The following is a 15,986-nucleotide window of genomic DNA, read 5'->3' as shown; positions in this document are numbered from 1 at the left end:
GATCTAGGAGTAACCACACTTCCTACTCAGAATGACCTTGTGACATTGATTGACCTAGATTGTTTTCATTTAAGATGATGCAGTCAGCTTCCTGCTTTGCTCTTCTTAGATTTGATCTAATGGGTTCCATCAAATCCTTTCTCTTCAAAGTACCAGTATAGGCATATACCTACTCTGAAATAGCTATATATCTCTATATCTTACAAATAAAGAGCAAACTGATTATTAACCTTCAGATAAAGATAAACTGTATTTCTCAGTGCCTATATCATGGCTATTAACAATAGACCAATTGAGATATCAATTCTACCATATTTAGCCATCTCTTAAACTAACCAAATTCTTGTTTCCCTATTTGTAATACAGGCAGAGGATGGTGGTTATCAAGGTTATAACCACCATTTGAACACATTAAACATGTCAATACACCTACTGCAATGCCTGGAACATAATAAATATCAAAGTAAATGCTAAAACAATAGTTTTCTTCCTGATAGCTGTAGTGTGGACTGCATATTTGATTTAATATTGAACCCATAATTTCTAATAACTCTTTAACTGTGATATAGTTTATAATGTGATTAATTATATGTATGAATTCCTGGAGTGAAATTTAATAAAATGCAGAAGTTAGAAAGAAAATCAACACTTCCACTCAAAAACAACCATTGCAAGGTCTGAGAGATTTAATATCCTAATATATTGATTGCTAGATAAAATAGAGATATAAATCTGGACAGATATACATATAATTATTATATTGTATATGATTTAAAAATATTTATATTTTTCACTGCACATTATTTGCCCATAGTTTTCCTAAACTCACTAAAACATCTACAGTATAGCCCAGTATTCTGCCATGTAAGTGAATATAATTTATGGCGGTTATACCAATGGACAGAAATTTAGGTTATTTCCAATTTTACCTGTTAGTTATAATGAACATATTTTTGCATAAATTGTTGTTGACACTCTAGCTTTTTATTTATTTTTCCTAATTATTTCTCAGGAATAGAGTCACATAGTTATATGGCCAAGAAACATAAAAATTTTAAAAGAACTTGATATGTTATTAGGTTATTTTTTAAAATGCAGAACCAATTTACACTTCCACCAGCAGTGGATAAGCATGTACAACCTATTGAACATGAGCTTAACAATAACCATGGTATAGTGGTAAAAATAATAATAAAAAACAATGATACTAGTGTGGTCTAGCTGTTAAGCACTGTTAGGTACCATAGATCAATTTTCATTTAGTCCTCACTGCAGCTCTATTATGTAGATTCTGCTCTTGTCAGAAGATTACAGATGGGGAAAGTGAAATACAAAGGGTTAAGTAGTGTGTCCAATGTAATAGTTTATAGGTGGTGATCCAGGTCATTTGCCCATATAGGATAACTCTACAGCATGCATATTCAAGCACCTAAAGCCACCCACCTGAATGTAACTCTAATAATACCTAATTTTTTCACTTTGACCAATTTGAATAAAGTTTAATTTCACCCATTTACATATTTTGTTAGTTGATTGGCACATATTTGTTAAATGATTGGCACTTACATTTGTATATGTTATTCACTTGTATGTGTTTTGTGAATGTTCACTAGCTATTTCTCACCTTTGTTCCTGTTGGACTATTCTGCTAAATTATTTTCATTAATTTGTTAGGAGTCTTTAAATAGAAAGGATATTGATTGTTTATCTCATTTTCTCCCACTTGCTCATTTTCAGGAAGTAGGAGAGAGCAAAACTGCCTTCTTTCATGAGGAAGAGTAGGAGGCTACTACCTCTATTTGGCTTGCTGATGGGGAACAACCTTCCTTTATTTGTGTACCAGGTTGACAGTCATAGTTTATTTCCATATTGTTGTATTACATTTTTTCTGTTTCATCACAGATACTTTATTGATAACTTGGATGAGGCCAGTGGCAATATTTGATCTCAGTGATATTTTAACTTTGATGACTTTTCAAATGGTACATCCTTTTGTCTTTTTGGCGTTTAAAAACTCCTGCTATTATAATAGAATATATATTTCTTCATTTCTTCAAGCATAGAATGTGGTTTAGCAGACAGTACTTTATTCATTTTTTTTTAAATTTTTGATGTGAAATAATTGCTTTTCTGAGTTCTTGTAGGCAGCAGTGCTTTCTAATCAAAATGTTATGAAATGCACTCAGTAAGGTTATTAAGACTTTTGCAAAATATATAAAAACACTGTAAAGAATTTTGTTATATATTTGGAATCTTACAAAAAACTAATTCAGTAGAATTGTATTCATGTCAACAAGGGAAACCAGATTAATTATATCTTTCCAGTTTCCCTAATTGGATAAATTATAATTTGAGTTTAAGGCACATGTAGTTGTTGTGATGCTTTTAAAGTATGTCCACAAACTCTTTGACACTTATTCCTTTGAAACATGGAGCTTAATTCTTCTCTTGATGAACATGGGCCATTTAGTGAATCACTTCTAATGAATAGAATGTGGTGGAAGTGATACTATGTAACTTCTAAGTCTGGGTCATAAAAAGGATACAACTTCTGCTTGGAGCTTGTAAGACCCCTCCCTCCCTTCCTCTCTTTCCCTGTATTCTTTCTCAAGACTTTTGCCTGTAGAACCCAATCACCATGTTTCATAGAAACCCAGGCCATATGGAGAGACCCAGGGGGAGATGGACCTCCACCACCAATTTGCGAGGTCTGTGAGTGAGCCACTTCAGAAATGGACCCTCCAGTGTCAGCCAGCTTTTCAGGAGGCTACAGATCCAGCATCCATGTAATTGCAACCTCATTAGAGACACCAGGGCACAACTCCCCAGCCAAGCTTCTTACAAATTTCTGGCCCACAAAATCCATGAGAGACAATGAATGATTATTGTTGTTTAAATGCACTCCATTTTGTGGAGATCAGTGATACAGCACAAAATAAATAACACAACTTTATACCAAGGCAAAGAAGGACATTTATGAAATTACCCAGAAAATTCAAAACAAAATCACAGCAATATTTTGTAGATAATAAATACAGGAAAAGTAGGGAAAATTAATATAAATTACTAATTGAAATATGGCCAGTTTTTCCAATGGTCTTAACCTTACCTCTGTTCATTAATGAACATGTAAAACAACATAGCGTTATTAACTGATTCTTCTGCTTACATCAGAAAATAAAGAACAGGGTAGAGAACTGGCCATATTTCCTGCTTTTCCCATATTTTTTGGAAGGAAAGTCAATAATTATGTGGACAAAGAATGGAAAATATGCCCAAATATACAAAGATGAATCTTTTTTTCCCAAAGAAGGATTTTACTAGAGTCTTAGACCAAAGTTTATGTAATACACATGTGTGAAATACTGTGAGTTTAAATAGAATAACCTGTAGGGAAGATGTAGAATATGTAGAAATAGCTACACATTTGACAAGAGAATGCTTAATAATGGGGTACTGAGAATAAGTTCTATAACCCGTGATTTCACAAATTACTTAAAGATGAGAATGCATTGAGAAGCACTTGACTTTTTAAGAACCCTAAACACAATCAAGAAAAATGCTGAGGTAGTCTGAAAAGCTAAAAGGGAACTCACAGAAATATGATTAGGCGTAAAATTGGAAGATGTGCTTATTATGAGAATGTGTAGGAATTTATCTGTAGAAAAATAATTCAAATGAGATGTACAAAATGTCAGAAAGTGAACAATCAGCTATAAGTGAAGAACTTATTATTTGGTGCCGAAATAGCTTAGAGATAATTTAGGGGGAAAATTTTTTTTATGTCCAAAAAAGTATGCTTAGAATTTAAATTATCAGAAGCATTTGAAAATGTCTTTATTGCTCGCTGGCAAAGTCAAAAGAGTAGTTGAGTGTACCTTAAAAACATATACAGCAGAGCGTATGGCAGAGCTTATGGCAGAAGGAGGTTCCCATTGAGATTTAAAAAGAAAAAGAAAAGATAAAATCACGTGTGTGTTTAAAGATATCAAAGAGCCATCAGGAAATCCAGGACTTGAGAGGTGAAGATCCTGATGGGGGGTAAAAAAAGAGCCAAAGAAAGAAAGGTGAACCCATATACTAGGTAATTTTGAGGCATTTTGCAGATTCTGGTTGGGGCTTCGGGTAGAGATGCTATTATGATGCAGAGAATCCAGAAGAACTTTTAAGAATCTCATAAAGATGGAAAGACAAAAAAAAAAAAAAATTAGAGTTTGAGGCCATGAAGGGAGCCAGGATTGAGGGACCAAGATTCCTAAAAGTGGGAAACACTGAGAGGTAAGCCTCAATACTTGGTTGTACCCCTCAGGCTTTTGCCAAATTTGTAAACCGCACAGGATGAAAGACTCAGAGACAAGCAAACCACTAAAGCACCAAGCAGAGCTTTTAGTTGATTCATGGTGGTGAATATACAAAATTAGAGGGTAAGACCTGTTGAGGATGAGAGACTCTGGTAAACATCACACTTTCCAGCTGGGACATGTAGAGAGATACACATCAGGAGCAGGATCTTAAAGGGAATATAAATCAGACTCCACTCAGTGTCTGAAAGATTTCAAGAGATACGCCCTCATTTTTAGGTACCCACCAGAGGATATGATGACTAGTCTGTGGATGAAAATATCATCATCTAGAATCTTCTGATTTCTTATACACAATGCTTGGCACTTATAATATTACTGGGCAACCCAAAGAATTGGACCTAGAGATAAACACGTATGTGTGCATGGGTGCACATGTGATCCAAATATTGGAATTACCATTCATAGACTTTAAAATAACAGGGATGAATATATCTAAGAAATAGATTAGAAGATGGGGAGGGATTTCAGCAGTATTAAATGGAATTCATTACAAAGGGTCAAAAAGAAACACTTGAACTAAATAACTGAAATTAAGAACTTAATAAATGTATTTAATGGAAGAGTGGACATAGTAGAAGAGATGATGTGTAATAGATCAATATCCAGCTGAAACATAGAGAAATCAAGACTAATTTTTTAATAGAGAACAAATCAGAGATATACAAATAGGTCACACTGAAGAAGATTTAGCATGTGGAAATTCAGATCCTGAAAAGGGAGAAAACAGAAAAAGGCAATATTTAAAGAGAAAATGGCAGGAAAGTTTCCAAAACAAATAAAAAATATCCCACCACAGATTAAAGAATTGTTGGAACCCCAGTAAGATTAAGCTCAAAGAACATTACTCAAAGACACGTCATGATAAAACTACTAAAATCACAGGAGAAAATCTTAAAAGCAGTTAGAGAGTCAAAAAGGGGAGGAAGGCAAATTTCCTTAGGAGAAAAACAATAGCACTGACTTCTGACTTCTCAGCATTAACATGAAAGTCAAAAGATAAAAGAATGACATATTTAACATGTTTAAAGAAGATAACAGCTAACCTAAAACTCTGTTTCTGCAAAAATGTCTTTCAAAAATGAACACGAAAGAAGTTTCCACTCAAAGAAAATCCAAATTAACTTGTTGGTAACAGATCCACAGTAGATAAATCCTAAAGGATTTCAGGCAGGTGGTAATGCAAAGGTCCAAGAATAGCCCTCAAGTAGGAAAATTCCCAACAGAGGATTTCTACCACCAGGTATCAAGACTGTTAGTAAAGCTACCATAATAACCAGAGTGCTGTAATGGCATAAGGATATATAAGAGGACTTTATTCCTGAAACAGTATAGAGTCCAGGAACATATCCTCACATGTATAATCCGTTGTTTAATGACTGTCATTATATAGCAGTATAGTAAGGAAAAGACAGCCTTTTTGACAAATATTTCTAATTTGACTCGATATCTATATGGATGCAAAAAGTTGAACACTGACAGCTAGCTTCACACCATACATTTTAATGTGAAAGGTAGAACTATTAAGTTTATAAGTCTATCATAGGAATATATCTTCAGAAGTATGTATAGGTATCTATAGAAGTAAGTATGTATAGAAGTATATATAGGAATTTTTTTAACAAAACACATTTAAAAAGCCATAAATTGACTTCATTGTAATTAGGACCTTTTTTTTCATTAAAAAAAATCATTAAGAGTATGAAAAGACAAGCTCTTTATTTGGAGGAGATATTTCTAATACCTATATGTAAAGGAACAATATGGAGAATATAATGTTGGAATAGAATTCTGTATAGATTCTTGAATTTCTTGCAAGTACTAACTACTCATTTTTTCCTGGGGTATCTTTTTACAGTGTCTGTATAGCAGACAGCCTGGAAAGATGCCGACAATGTACCCCTCCGGAGCAAAGAGCAGTCATACTTAAGGTTCGGTGTAATAAGTATAATACCTTCCTCTCGAACAAAGAGTAGGCATACTTAGTGCCCATTATTTAAAAAAAAAAAATGGCTCCCTAATCTCAGAGTTTCTCTTCTTTAATACATCACATTGAATGTGCAGAAATACATCCAGCCCTATCCATGTGACTCTTACAGGACTTGGGGTAAAATGAAAATACACTGATGCTCATGATGCATGATTAGCCGTAAGTAGTACTGTCCTCTGTCTCAGACCCGGGTGTCTCATGTCTTTTTCCAGCCTGAAATTATGGCAGGCTAACTTCTTACCTTCCAAATAGGGCAAAATCTCACCCTTCACAGCCCTAGATATGTATAAAGAATACCACCACGTCAAAAATAAGTAGGTAACCCAATATAAAAATGAGCAGAAGGCTCGAAGAAGTATTTTGCAATAAGGAATATGTGACTAACTGTATGAAAATTGCTCAACATCATTAGTCTTCTGGGAAATATAAATTAAAACCACAATGAGATACCAGTCATCCTGCAGAACGGCTAATAGAAAAGATTGACTATAGCAATTGTTCTGGGAACGTGAAACAATTGTAGCTTCATACGGTGCCACCTGAGGAGATGAAAATTGATACAGCCATTTTAGAAGACTATTTGTCACTTTTTCAGCTGAGTATATGCAGGCCCAATGAATAGGCATTTTTATTGTGTGGGTGTGTGCACACCAACAAAAAAAGAGAATATTAAAACTGCAGCAGGTCTGGGGGACACGATAAGGTAACTTCTGAATATATTTATTTGATATTCCTATGATGCAGTGAAATTTGGGTTAGGAACTCAGAAGAAAAAGTGGCTTAGTATTAATTGCTCTTACAAGTCTTTATTGTATAAGTAGTTTAAGCATGGTAACGACTAAGGAGCCATAGAAAGGGTACAGAAAGAAGACAAACTAAAATAAAATAAAATCCGTGTTTAATATTTAGAGGGTGGAAGAGAAAAAATCATGAAGAAGAGTACCTTGGAGTAGTTGGAACAGTAGAACATAAAGTAGCCTCGTGGGAAGTTGAAAAGAGCTGAGTTTTAAGAAAGGAGATGTTAAATAAAAGTAGATGTCCAGAAAGAAATGATCTGGATTTGGCAACTAAGAAGTGATGACCATTCCTGAGAGATGGAAGGTGGATTTAAGTTGAAAGATAAGGGGGAAGTGAAGTAGTAGAGATATAAAGCACTCTCGGAACTTGGGCGTAAAGTGGAGAGCACTGTCATAGTTTGTGGATTCCCATGTCTCCCTCAGTTTGGTAACATTAATTTTTTTTAGTAAACTTTTATTAATGTAAAATATACATATTATAAAATTTCACAGATCCTAAACATACAGCAAAATTGATCTTCACAAATTAAAAAAAACCCATGTAATCAATCCCCAGATCAAGAAATAGAATATTGCTATAATCCATCTCTTGTGACACCTTCCTGGTCACTAAATCCCCAATGTCACTGTTGTCAGATTCCTATCACCAAAGATTAATTTGCATGTTTCTGAACTCTACGTTAAGGAAATCAAACTGTATATTGTATTCTGTGAATCACTTTTTAAAGTAAACAGATTAATCCGTGGTTTTGTATATTATTCATTCTCATTACTGTGCAGTATGCTACTGAATAAATAATACCGTAGATTAATTATCTCATGTTGTTGATATGCAGTGGAGTCATTCTAGTTTGGGGCTACTAAAAATAGTGCTGCTTCTGAACATGCTACTATTACATGTCTCTTCATACACACTAGTCTATACAGACTTTTATCTTAGCACTTGTAACACTTGTAAGACTTTCTTTACTTGTTAACGTATGTATCTAACACTTTTGGACTGAGACTGGGACTTTATCTTATTGGTCACTGGTGCCACTATGCTAGCAAGACTTTAGATGCTAAGCATATGGTTTTTTGTTTTGTTTTTTTTTTTATAAATTTACTTTTTTTTTTTTTAAGATTTTATTTATTTATTCATGAGAGACAGAGAGAGAGAGGGAGAGAGGCAGAGGGAGAAGCAGGCTCCCAAGGAGCAGGGAGCCCGATGCAGGACTTGATCCCAGGACCCTGAGATCATGACCTGAGCCGAAGGCAGACGCTTAACCATCTGAGCCACCCAGGCGCCCTAAGCATATGGTTTTTGAATGAATTGATATCTCTGTGATTTTAGCTGTTAGTATTTTTCTATTTATTTATAAGTCTCCCTATCAGACTAAGCTAATTGAGAGTCAGTTCTATGTGCTTAATCCAATACTCGGTAAGTGTTTGCTTAATGAATAAATGCATGTAGTGGAATTAGGTTTGGCTGAAATAAACTTTGATTAGGGACTTGTAAGAGACAGATCAATAACTAAGCCTCCAAATAGTTTAAAGGAAGAGAATGCATAAAGAATCAGTGGAATGATTTTGAGATAGTGGATTCATTATGGAAATAGGAAAGAGTTATTGTTATCTCTTTTTTTTATGGAAAAGCTTATTGGTGAAAGTTCTATTCATATAATTTTTCCAGAAATGAACAGATTGGAGAATAACAAACCAAATAGCTGTCAGTCTTATGATATTTTAGGACAAGTCATCACAATAAGCCTACATATGTCAGTGGCAATAGATTCACATGTTTTATAGGGTGGGACAGAAGAATAGATTAACAGGTCACATATATAGCCAGGCAATTTGGAAGGAAAGAATAAAGGTGAAAATAACAAAGGGCAGATACAAAGACCATTTGTATTAAATTAGCTGCTAGGGGAAAAGCAGTATTATCTCTAGAAAGGTATGACCTATTAATTAATTGGTATGTGTTGAGAAGACACATAAGAAAGTAGAAGAGATATGTGGATTAAAATTATTTAGAGTTTCAGAAATCTTTGACAGTGCTTAATCCTAAGGACCATAAAACAGGTGACTGCTATCAAATTATGGTGTAGATGGACCCACTTTATCAAGAAAAGAAAATTGGCTTAGAGACAGAAAATGAAATGTGTGGAAAACACAAGCACTTCACTGCGTGAAAATAGTGTTTCTTAGGAATATCTTTTCTACATATATAATTTAGAGAAATTTGAGTATCTTTAAGATGATTTAAACTCTCCTAGATACTGAATATTCAAATATAAAGGAATAAAACCCAAATCTCTTTGTGTGAATGTGAAAACAAAAGGTGCTTTTGGTAATCTAGGAGCTATATGTCTTTAATAGCTTATTGGCCCAAAGGAAACTCTGGAGTTTTTAAAGTGATTGCATGTGGTTAGTATTTTTGTTAGAATTGGTAACATATTGTTGGAATTTTCTAATTAGCTGAGTAAGAAGTATATGTTATAAAATAATTTTAAATTATATACTTATATGTCCATTTTTCCACAGGTGTTTTACGTTTTTATTCACGAGGGTCTTGCTTTTTTAAGCATTTGATCCTCAAAAAAGGCTCTGACTTTTCTTTGTTTTTGCATTCCATTTTCTATATAACAGACAGCTATGCTTAATGATCTGCATGCTGGTGATGAATTACAATCCACTTTCTTTCCTTTTTTTTTTTTCACACAGTTGACTTGAAGATGATTATCACAAGATGAAGGTCAGCAGGATACAAAATAACAAAAAGTGAACATAATTAACATGTTAGTTGATGATTTGATAGTTGTAATAGGAACTATGATAATTAGAGAAAAATGTAGTGAGATTTTCATATTAACTTTTTAAATAATATTTGTCACATTGTTAATTCAGGTTCCAAGTGTTACATTTAATTCTACATCGTTATCTCTAGCTCTACTTTTGTTTGTCCAAAAATTTGGCTACTGAACCTTAAGAGTCACCAATCTGAAAATGTATCTGCGTAATCTCTTTGCCAAAGATTTAGAGGGAGGACTCTAGATTGCTTGTTATTATAACATGTGGAGAGTGTGACTACCGTGGCAGAACTAAATGGAAAGTATATTCTTCGTAAATCAACGAATATCATTACTCATCCAGTAAAGTTCAGTTTAACTACTACTGGTCCCTTTATATCTTTTACTTCCTGATTCTCCAGACTGTTTAGAGGACAATTGACTGAGGAGGGCTCATGTAAATTCCTAGTGTGCAGATAAAGATGAAGAAGCCCCTGTATTTCTGCATGCTTGTTGGGAGAACAATTCTGAACATAAACATTTAATTTCAGAATTTGGCAGGTTGGATCCACTCTATATCTATTTAAGAATTATATTGAAAAGTAGCAGATTTTGAAGGTTGTAATTTTCCCCTAGAACCAATTTATTAAAGTTAACAGCAGGATAATTTGATAGGATTCTTATTTCCTCTACGCTTAAGCAACATGAATTCCCAAAATAGTGTGTGAAATAAAATTCATCATAAATAATTTAGATCATTTACCATTGTTATTGTAGAAAATAAAGAAGGCACAGTGTTAAAGGGGAGAGAAATTGCTGACTTTGAAGACAAACAGACCTGAAATTTGAATTCTGGTTCTGCCAGTTACCAGTAATATTCCTTATTATCTATTTAACAATCCTAGCTATCCAATTTCCTCGTATGGAAAATGCAGTTGGAAAAACCTCCCTTCCTTAGTTACTGTAACGAGTGCAGACACCTAGAACAATATCTGAAAATGGTAGCAAAATGGTAGCATCCACTGTTATTATTGATGTTGGAGTAGCCAGCCTCCAAGATGGCTGCCAGTGATCTACTTTTTGGCAATTAAACACTTGCGTAATCCCCTACCCCTGTCCAGCTATGAGAGCTGGATGTGATTCACATCTAATGAATAGAATATGGAGGAAGTGATCGTAAATCACTTCCAAGATTAGATTATAAATGACTGCAGGTTCTGTCTTAAGATATTCCTTCTGTCCCTTTCATCAGTCACAGTAGAGGAAGCCAGAGAGCGTATGATGGGGACACTTAGGCAACATATGAAAAGACAATGTGATGAGAACCATGTCTTTATCCAACAGCTAGCAGGAGCCGTGGCATGCCCACAATTACTTGACTCAGCTTTGAAGCAGAGTTGTACCAGTCAAGATTTGACAGCCCAGACAACAGCTTTCCTGCAGCCTCATGAAAAATCTTGAGCAGTTAAACCACTCTGTAATTCCTGACCCACAGGAATTGTGAGATAATTAATGACTTGTTTTAAACTGCTCATTTGTTGTGTAGCAATGAATAAAACCATGTTATCATTATTGAAGTTATTTACAAAGAATAACTGAAAAATCATATTTTAAGGATTTTTTCCAAGGCTTTTCAATTATTAAAACTTACTTCTATATATATATACACAAAATATTTAATTTCCACTTTTTTACAGAGGATATATTAATAATTTTAATGGAATATACAAAATTTCTGTGTCTCCACGGCTAAAAAATAGCTTTTGGTAATATCACTTTGTTGTTAGGATAACTAAGGAAACAGAGCAGAACAAGGCCAGAGGGAGTAATGAAAATAGGTATGGTAGTTTCAAAAGGAAATTCTATTTCTGAAGAAGACATATCCCTTGCAGCAATAAGTGATGTGATGGAATAAATGGAATCATTCATATGTAGTTCAGTTTTCATTTCTTAGGATTGACTGTCCAAGGTTGTTTGATCACAGTAAAACAGATACTAAAATTTTAAACAATAAGAGAAAAGTAGTTAATGCTTTTTACTACTTATATATGGGGGGGAAGCATGAAAAAAAGTGCGAGAGGTGAAAATTAATAGAGTAAGGAGGAGTGTTAAGAATTAAACTGTACATTAACAAACAGTGGCAGATGGGTTACATAGGAAAGGCCGGACCAGATTATGGAGGGTAGTATTTAATTGCTTAATTGCACTGTAATAGCAAGAAACAATTTTAATATTTCGAGCAATGGAGTAATGTGATGATAGGGATATTTTATTAACACCTCTTCATATGGCATAGCTTGGTAGGTGTTCTCTAGAAGAGTATAGTTAAGTTCCTCAGAGACTTCTGTATCTCTTGTGAATGACATCTATCACTGGTTGGGCATGCAGTGGACAGTAAATTCTTACTGTATTTTATTAAAATTCATGGAAACAGTTCATGAGCAGACATTAAAGGGAATGATATTCTTTTTGGTGTCAGCATTGTTTCTCTTCTCTTTCATTTGTGTCATAAGGTTACCTTAATTTCTTTTGTGTTGGTTTCTGTGATGAAGTTTATTTAAGACAAGTTTGTGTGTGTGGTGGAATCGGGGGTGATAAATTAACTGAGAGTCCTATTCAGCACAGGGAAAAGGTTCTAGGTTCAAACAGACCTGGGTACAAACTTGCCTGGGCCACTCACCGGCTTTTAAGCTATTTAGTGCAAACCTTTGTTTCTTCTGCTATTATTTGGGGGTTATCGTACCTACCGAAAGGGGTATTGTGAGGATTAACTTTCTGGGTCCTAGTGACTATTCCATGGATGTTAATTTTAATTCACCATTAGTAAATGAGGAAACTACTTCCCAGTTAATTAGGCATTTTGCAATTAAAAGATAATTAGTAGTAGAAGAAATTTCAAAATCAGGAATTTACATGCCTAGCTTTTTTTAAAAGTCCATATTTCTGATACATTTTTAAGTCTTCCTGTCTGCTGGAAGAAATTCCCAAGACTACATTGAAGTTTTATGAATTTATTTTTGTAGAGTTTGTGAAATTCATGAAACATAGATGCTTTGCTCATTGCTTTACTTGTAACACACACCACACAAACACACACACACGTCAAGACATTTAGGTTATGGTTTCCTTCCAAGTCATGTATCCTGGGCTGGGGGCAGGGGCGGGGTGCGGGAATTCTTCAGAACATTTGAAATTCATAAGCACATTGCCAACAAACCGTTCTCCCAATTTCTAAGCTAAAACTCTGGCCTTTCAAATATTTGTTTACTAAATAAAATGAAACAAGCTGTTCTGCTACACCTATGGTGAAATAATTAAAATGAGACAATTACAGAATATGTTGACTAAATCACAGCCAGAGGAAAAGCATTTCTATTATTAAAAAAAAGAAATGTCCTTTTATTTTTGTTTTCATTTTCATTCTCTATTTTGGTTTCACCTCTCTAAAAGCAAACTTAAAGATAAATAGATAGGAAGACACTTAGGTGACATTACATCCTTTTGAAAGATCCAGAAATATTTTTCTTCAAAATTTGCTGTGTGAACATCAGGCCAAACATGAATCTTCTGATTTTGTTCATATGTGCCATATGGATGTATATTTTTAAGTCCACTACTTGATTTAAATATTTTTGATGAGCCATTTCACTTAATACTCATTGTTGTTGATTGCACAAATAATTATCAAAGTTGTGATTCTTTAATTCTTTATACATGAAGGATAAATTATTACTCAATTAAAATTATGCATTTATTTTATCACTCTCAGAACACAAATGTGAGCTCAGATCACTGTTCTAAAAAAAGAATTGCAGAAAGTCAAACACATTTACCTTTTCTCATTGGCATCAATAGCTATAAGTAGTTATAAATAAATTCATATGTTTCATATATTATATATTTCTTATATATTATTTTATATAAGAATTCATATTTTATGTATGTATTATATATAATATTATGTGCATTATATATATATGATAGAAAGCCTGTTGTAAGAATACTTGATGATGTTAAGGTGTTAAGCTTATAATTACTTTTACATTTTGCACATTTTTGGTCTGGTTTCACTATTTATTATTCTGTGGAAAAAGAAAGGCTGGCAAGAGTAAGAAAGGAAGACTGCTTTAGAAAAAAAGCAAAAAATGAAAAGGTTCCTTTTAAAAATTAATATTTTAAAAAATCATCTTGTTGAGCAAAAACAGGTTCTTCTGGGGAAATGCTTCATTTAGGGAAAGAAGAGGAAGCAGGAGTTCTGAATGAGTCATGAAGTTAGTATGGCTTCTTTACTGTACTTGCTGTTATTTGATTTATATATAAATGTTTTATAAAAACATTTGTTTATAATCTTTTAATAAATCTCTATATAAATATTTGGGTATAGAGGATTGTTTTTATATATATTTGCTTTTGCTTTTTTTTCCTCTGAAATAAGATTATCCATACCTAAATGACTAAGTCTGTCATAGCAGAAAAATGAATTATCAGGTGGAAATGAACTAGAAAAAGCAAAATTTGGAAAACAACTAACATTTTATCCTCCCCCCAGATTTTAAATTCTGTAATTCTTTACTGTGCTCCTATCTCTCAGAAAACAAGCAGTTGTACTTGAATTAAGTCAGTGCCTTCTACCCATGTAAACATATCCAGGTGCAAAGAAACATGTTGTATGGCTTTAACTCTTAGGGCAATACACACCCACCCAATACACAATCTATTCAAATCTTTCTGTAACACCCTTTCACTTCCTTTCCTGTTAATTCCTCTTGCTACCTAATTCCCTTGGTACATCCCTTCTGGGAGGGACTGTGTTCTAGACCTCAAGAGCTGATAATTGTAACCTGTTCTTTAATTTTTGCTTTCCTTCAGGAAGTGGCAATGAGCCAGGTAACTACCAGGTCTCTCCAGGTGCCCAAATGAGCCCCATCCCCATGCCAACTCCCTTAGGCTTCTTCCTTGCCCATCCTAAAAAACAAACAAACAAACAAACAAACTTCCCCAACATTTTTCTGAAGACATAGACTCATGATTGGCTTTAGTAAGTGTAAGGAGGAGGTTCTCCAAGGTAAAACAAAAGAAAACAAACAAACAAAAAAAACACAAAGTTTTTGGTGCCCAAACCTTTAGTCTGAAAAAGCAAGTAGGTATTATTTTGCAAATTATTCTTCGCATATGTAAGGATATATTGGATTCCAGCTTTATGAAGGTTTTGGTAGATAGGCTGATAGGAAACAGGCATTTCTCACCTCATGCACAAAAGGACTGACCTTGAGCTTGCAGCTGTATGCTATTTAGAGCCCTTGCCTTTTCCAATTCTGCCTCTTTGCATCATCGTAAGCCCAGAGCTCTTACTCAAAAAGAGCTAACCTGTCTCATTATTGTGACCCAGCCCTTGTGTATTAGCTCTTCTGAATAGCAGTGGTGTTACAGTAAGCCTTTCAAGCACCTCTGTCATAGGATAAACTCATGTCGGTAAAGAAATGCTTAAAGCCAAGTGCAAATAGGAATTACAGTCTAGATATGCTGCTATAAGCAACTGCATGAAATCTTGTGGTTTGTTTTTTTTTTTACCATTTCTTGCTAATTATTCTTCATCCAGTACAACAATTACAGCAAAAATCCAGTTTCAGATGCTACATGAAAACAATTATATATATGAACATTTACATTTATATTTATATAAAGGTGTGATGTGGACATATTTATATAAGTTATATAAGTGAAATACTTATATAAAGGTCTTAAATGAACAGCTTTTAAGATCATAACCATTTAGTATACTTTGAAAATGAAAATCAGAATCTAGGTTCAATTTTTCTCTCTTTAACAGTAATGATAGTAAAATATGAGGTAGTATTTACATGGATTTTGTTGCTCAAGGGCTTACGATGAACTCTAACTTCATAATAGAAAATAGCATAACTCAAAGAATTATTTTGATCATTCTAGCGTCCAGGTATTTTCTTTTCCTGTTTCAGGGACTCCTCTTTTCTATTCCCTTCATCACCATCTACGTTTAGGTTTTCATCCCCTAGTAATCTTGACTGTTGAAGGAGTCTTCTACCTG

General features: G+C 33.9%; 1 protein-coding gene across 2 annotated transcripts in view; it reads left to right on the top strand.

Moving 5' to 3' along the window:
• MMP16 (matrix metallopeptidase 16) overlaps positions 1 to 15,986 on the top strand; it is a 277,042-nt gene that overhangs the window by 171,356 nt on the left and 89,700 nt on the right. The window lies entirely within an intron of this gene.

This window comes from Leptonychotes weddellii, chromosome 4, assembly GCF_054177405.1.
Source record: "Leptonychotes weddellii isolate Sample4059 chromosome 4, ASM5417740v2, whole genome shotgun sequence".
In the NCBI taxonomy this organism is placed as follows: domain Eukaryota; kingdom Metazoa; phylum Chordata; class Mammalia; order Carnivora; family Phocidae; genus Leptonychotes; species Leptonychotes weddellii.
Note: the sequence above shows the minus strand (reverse complement) of the source record. Positions and strands in the feature narration are given on the sequence as shown.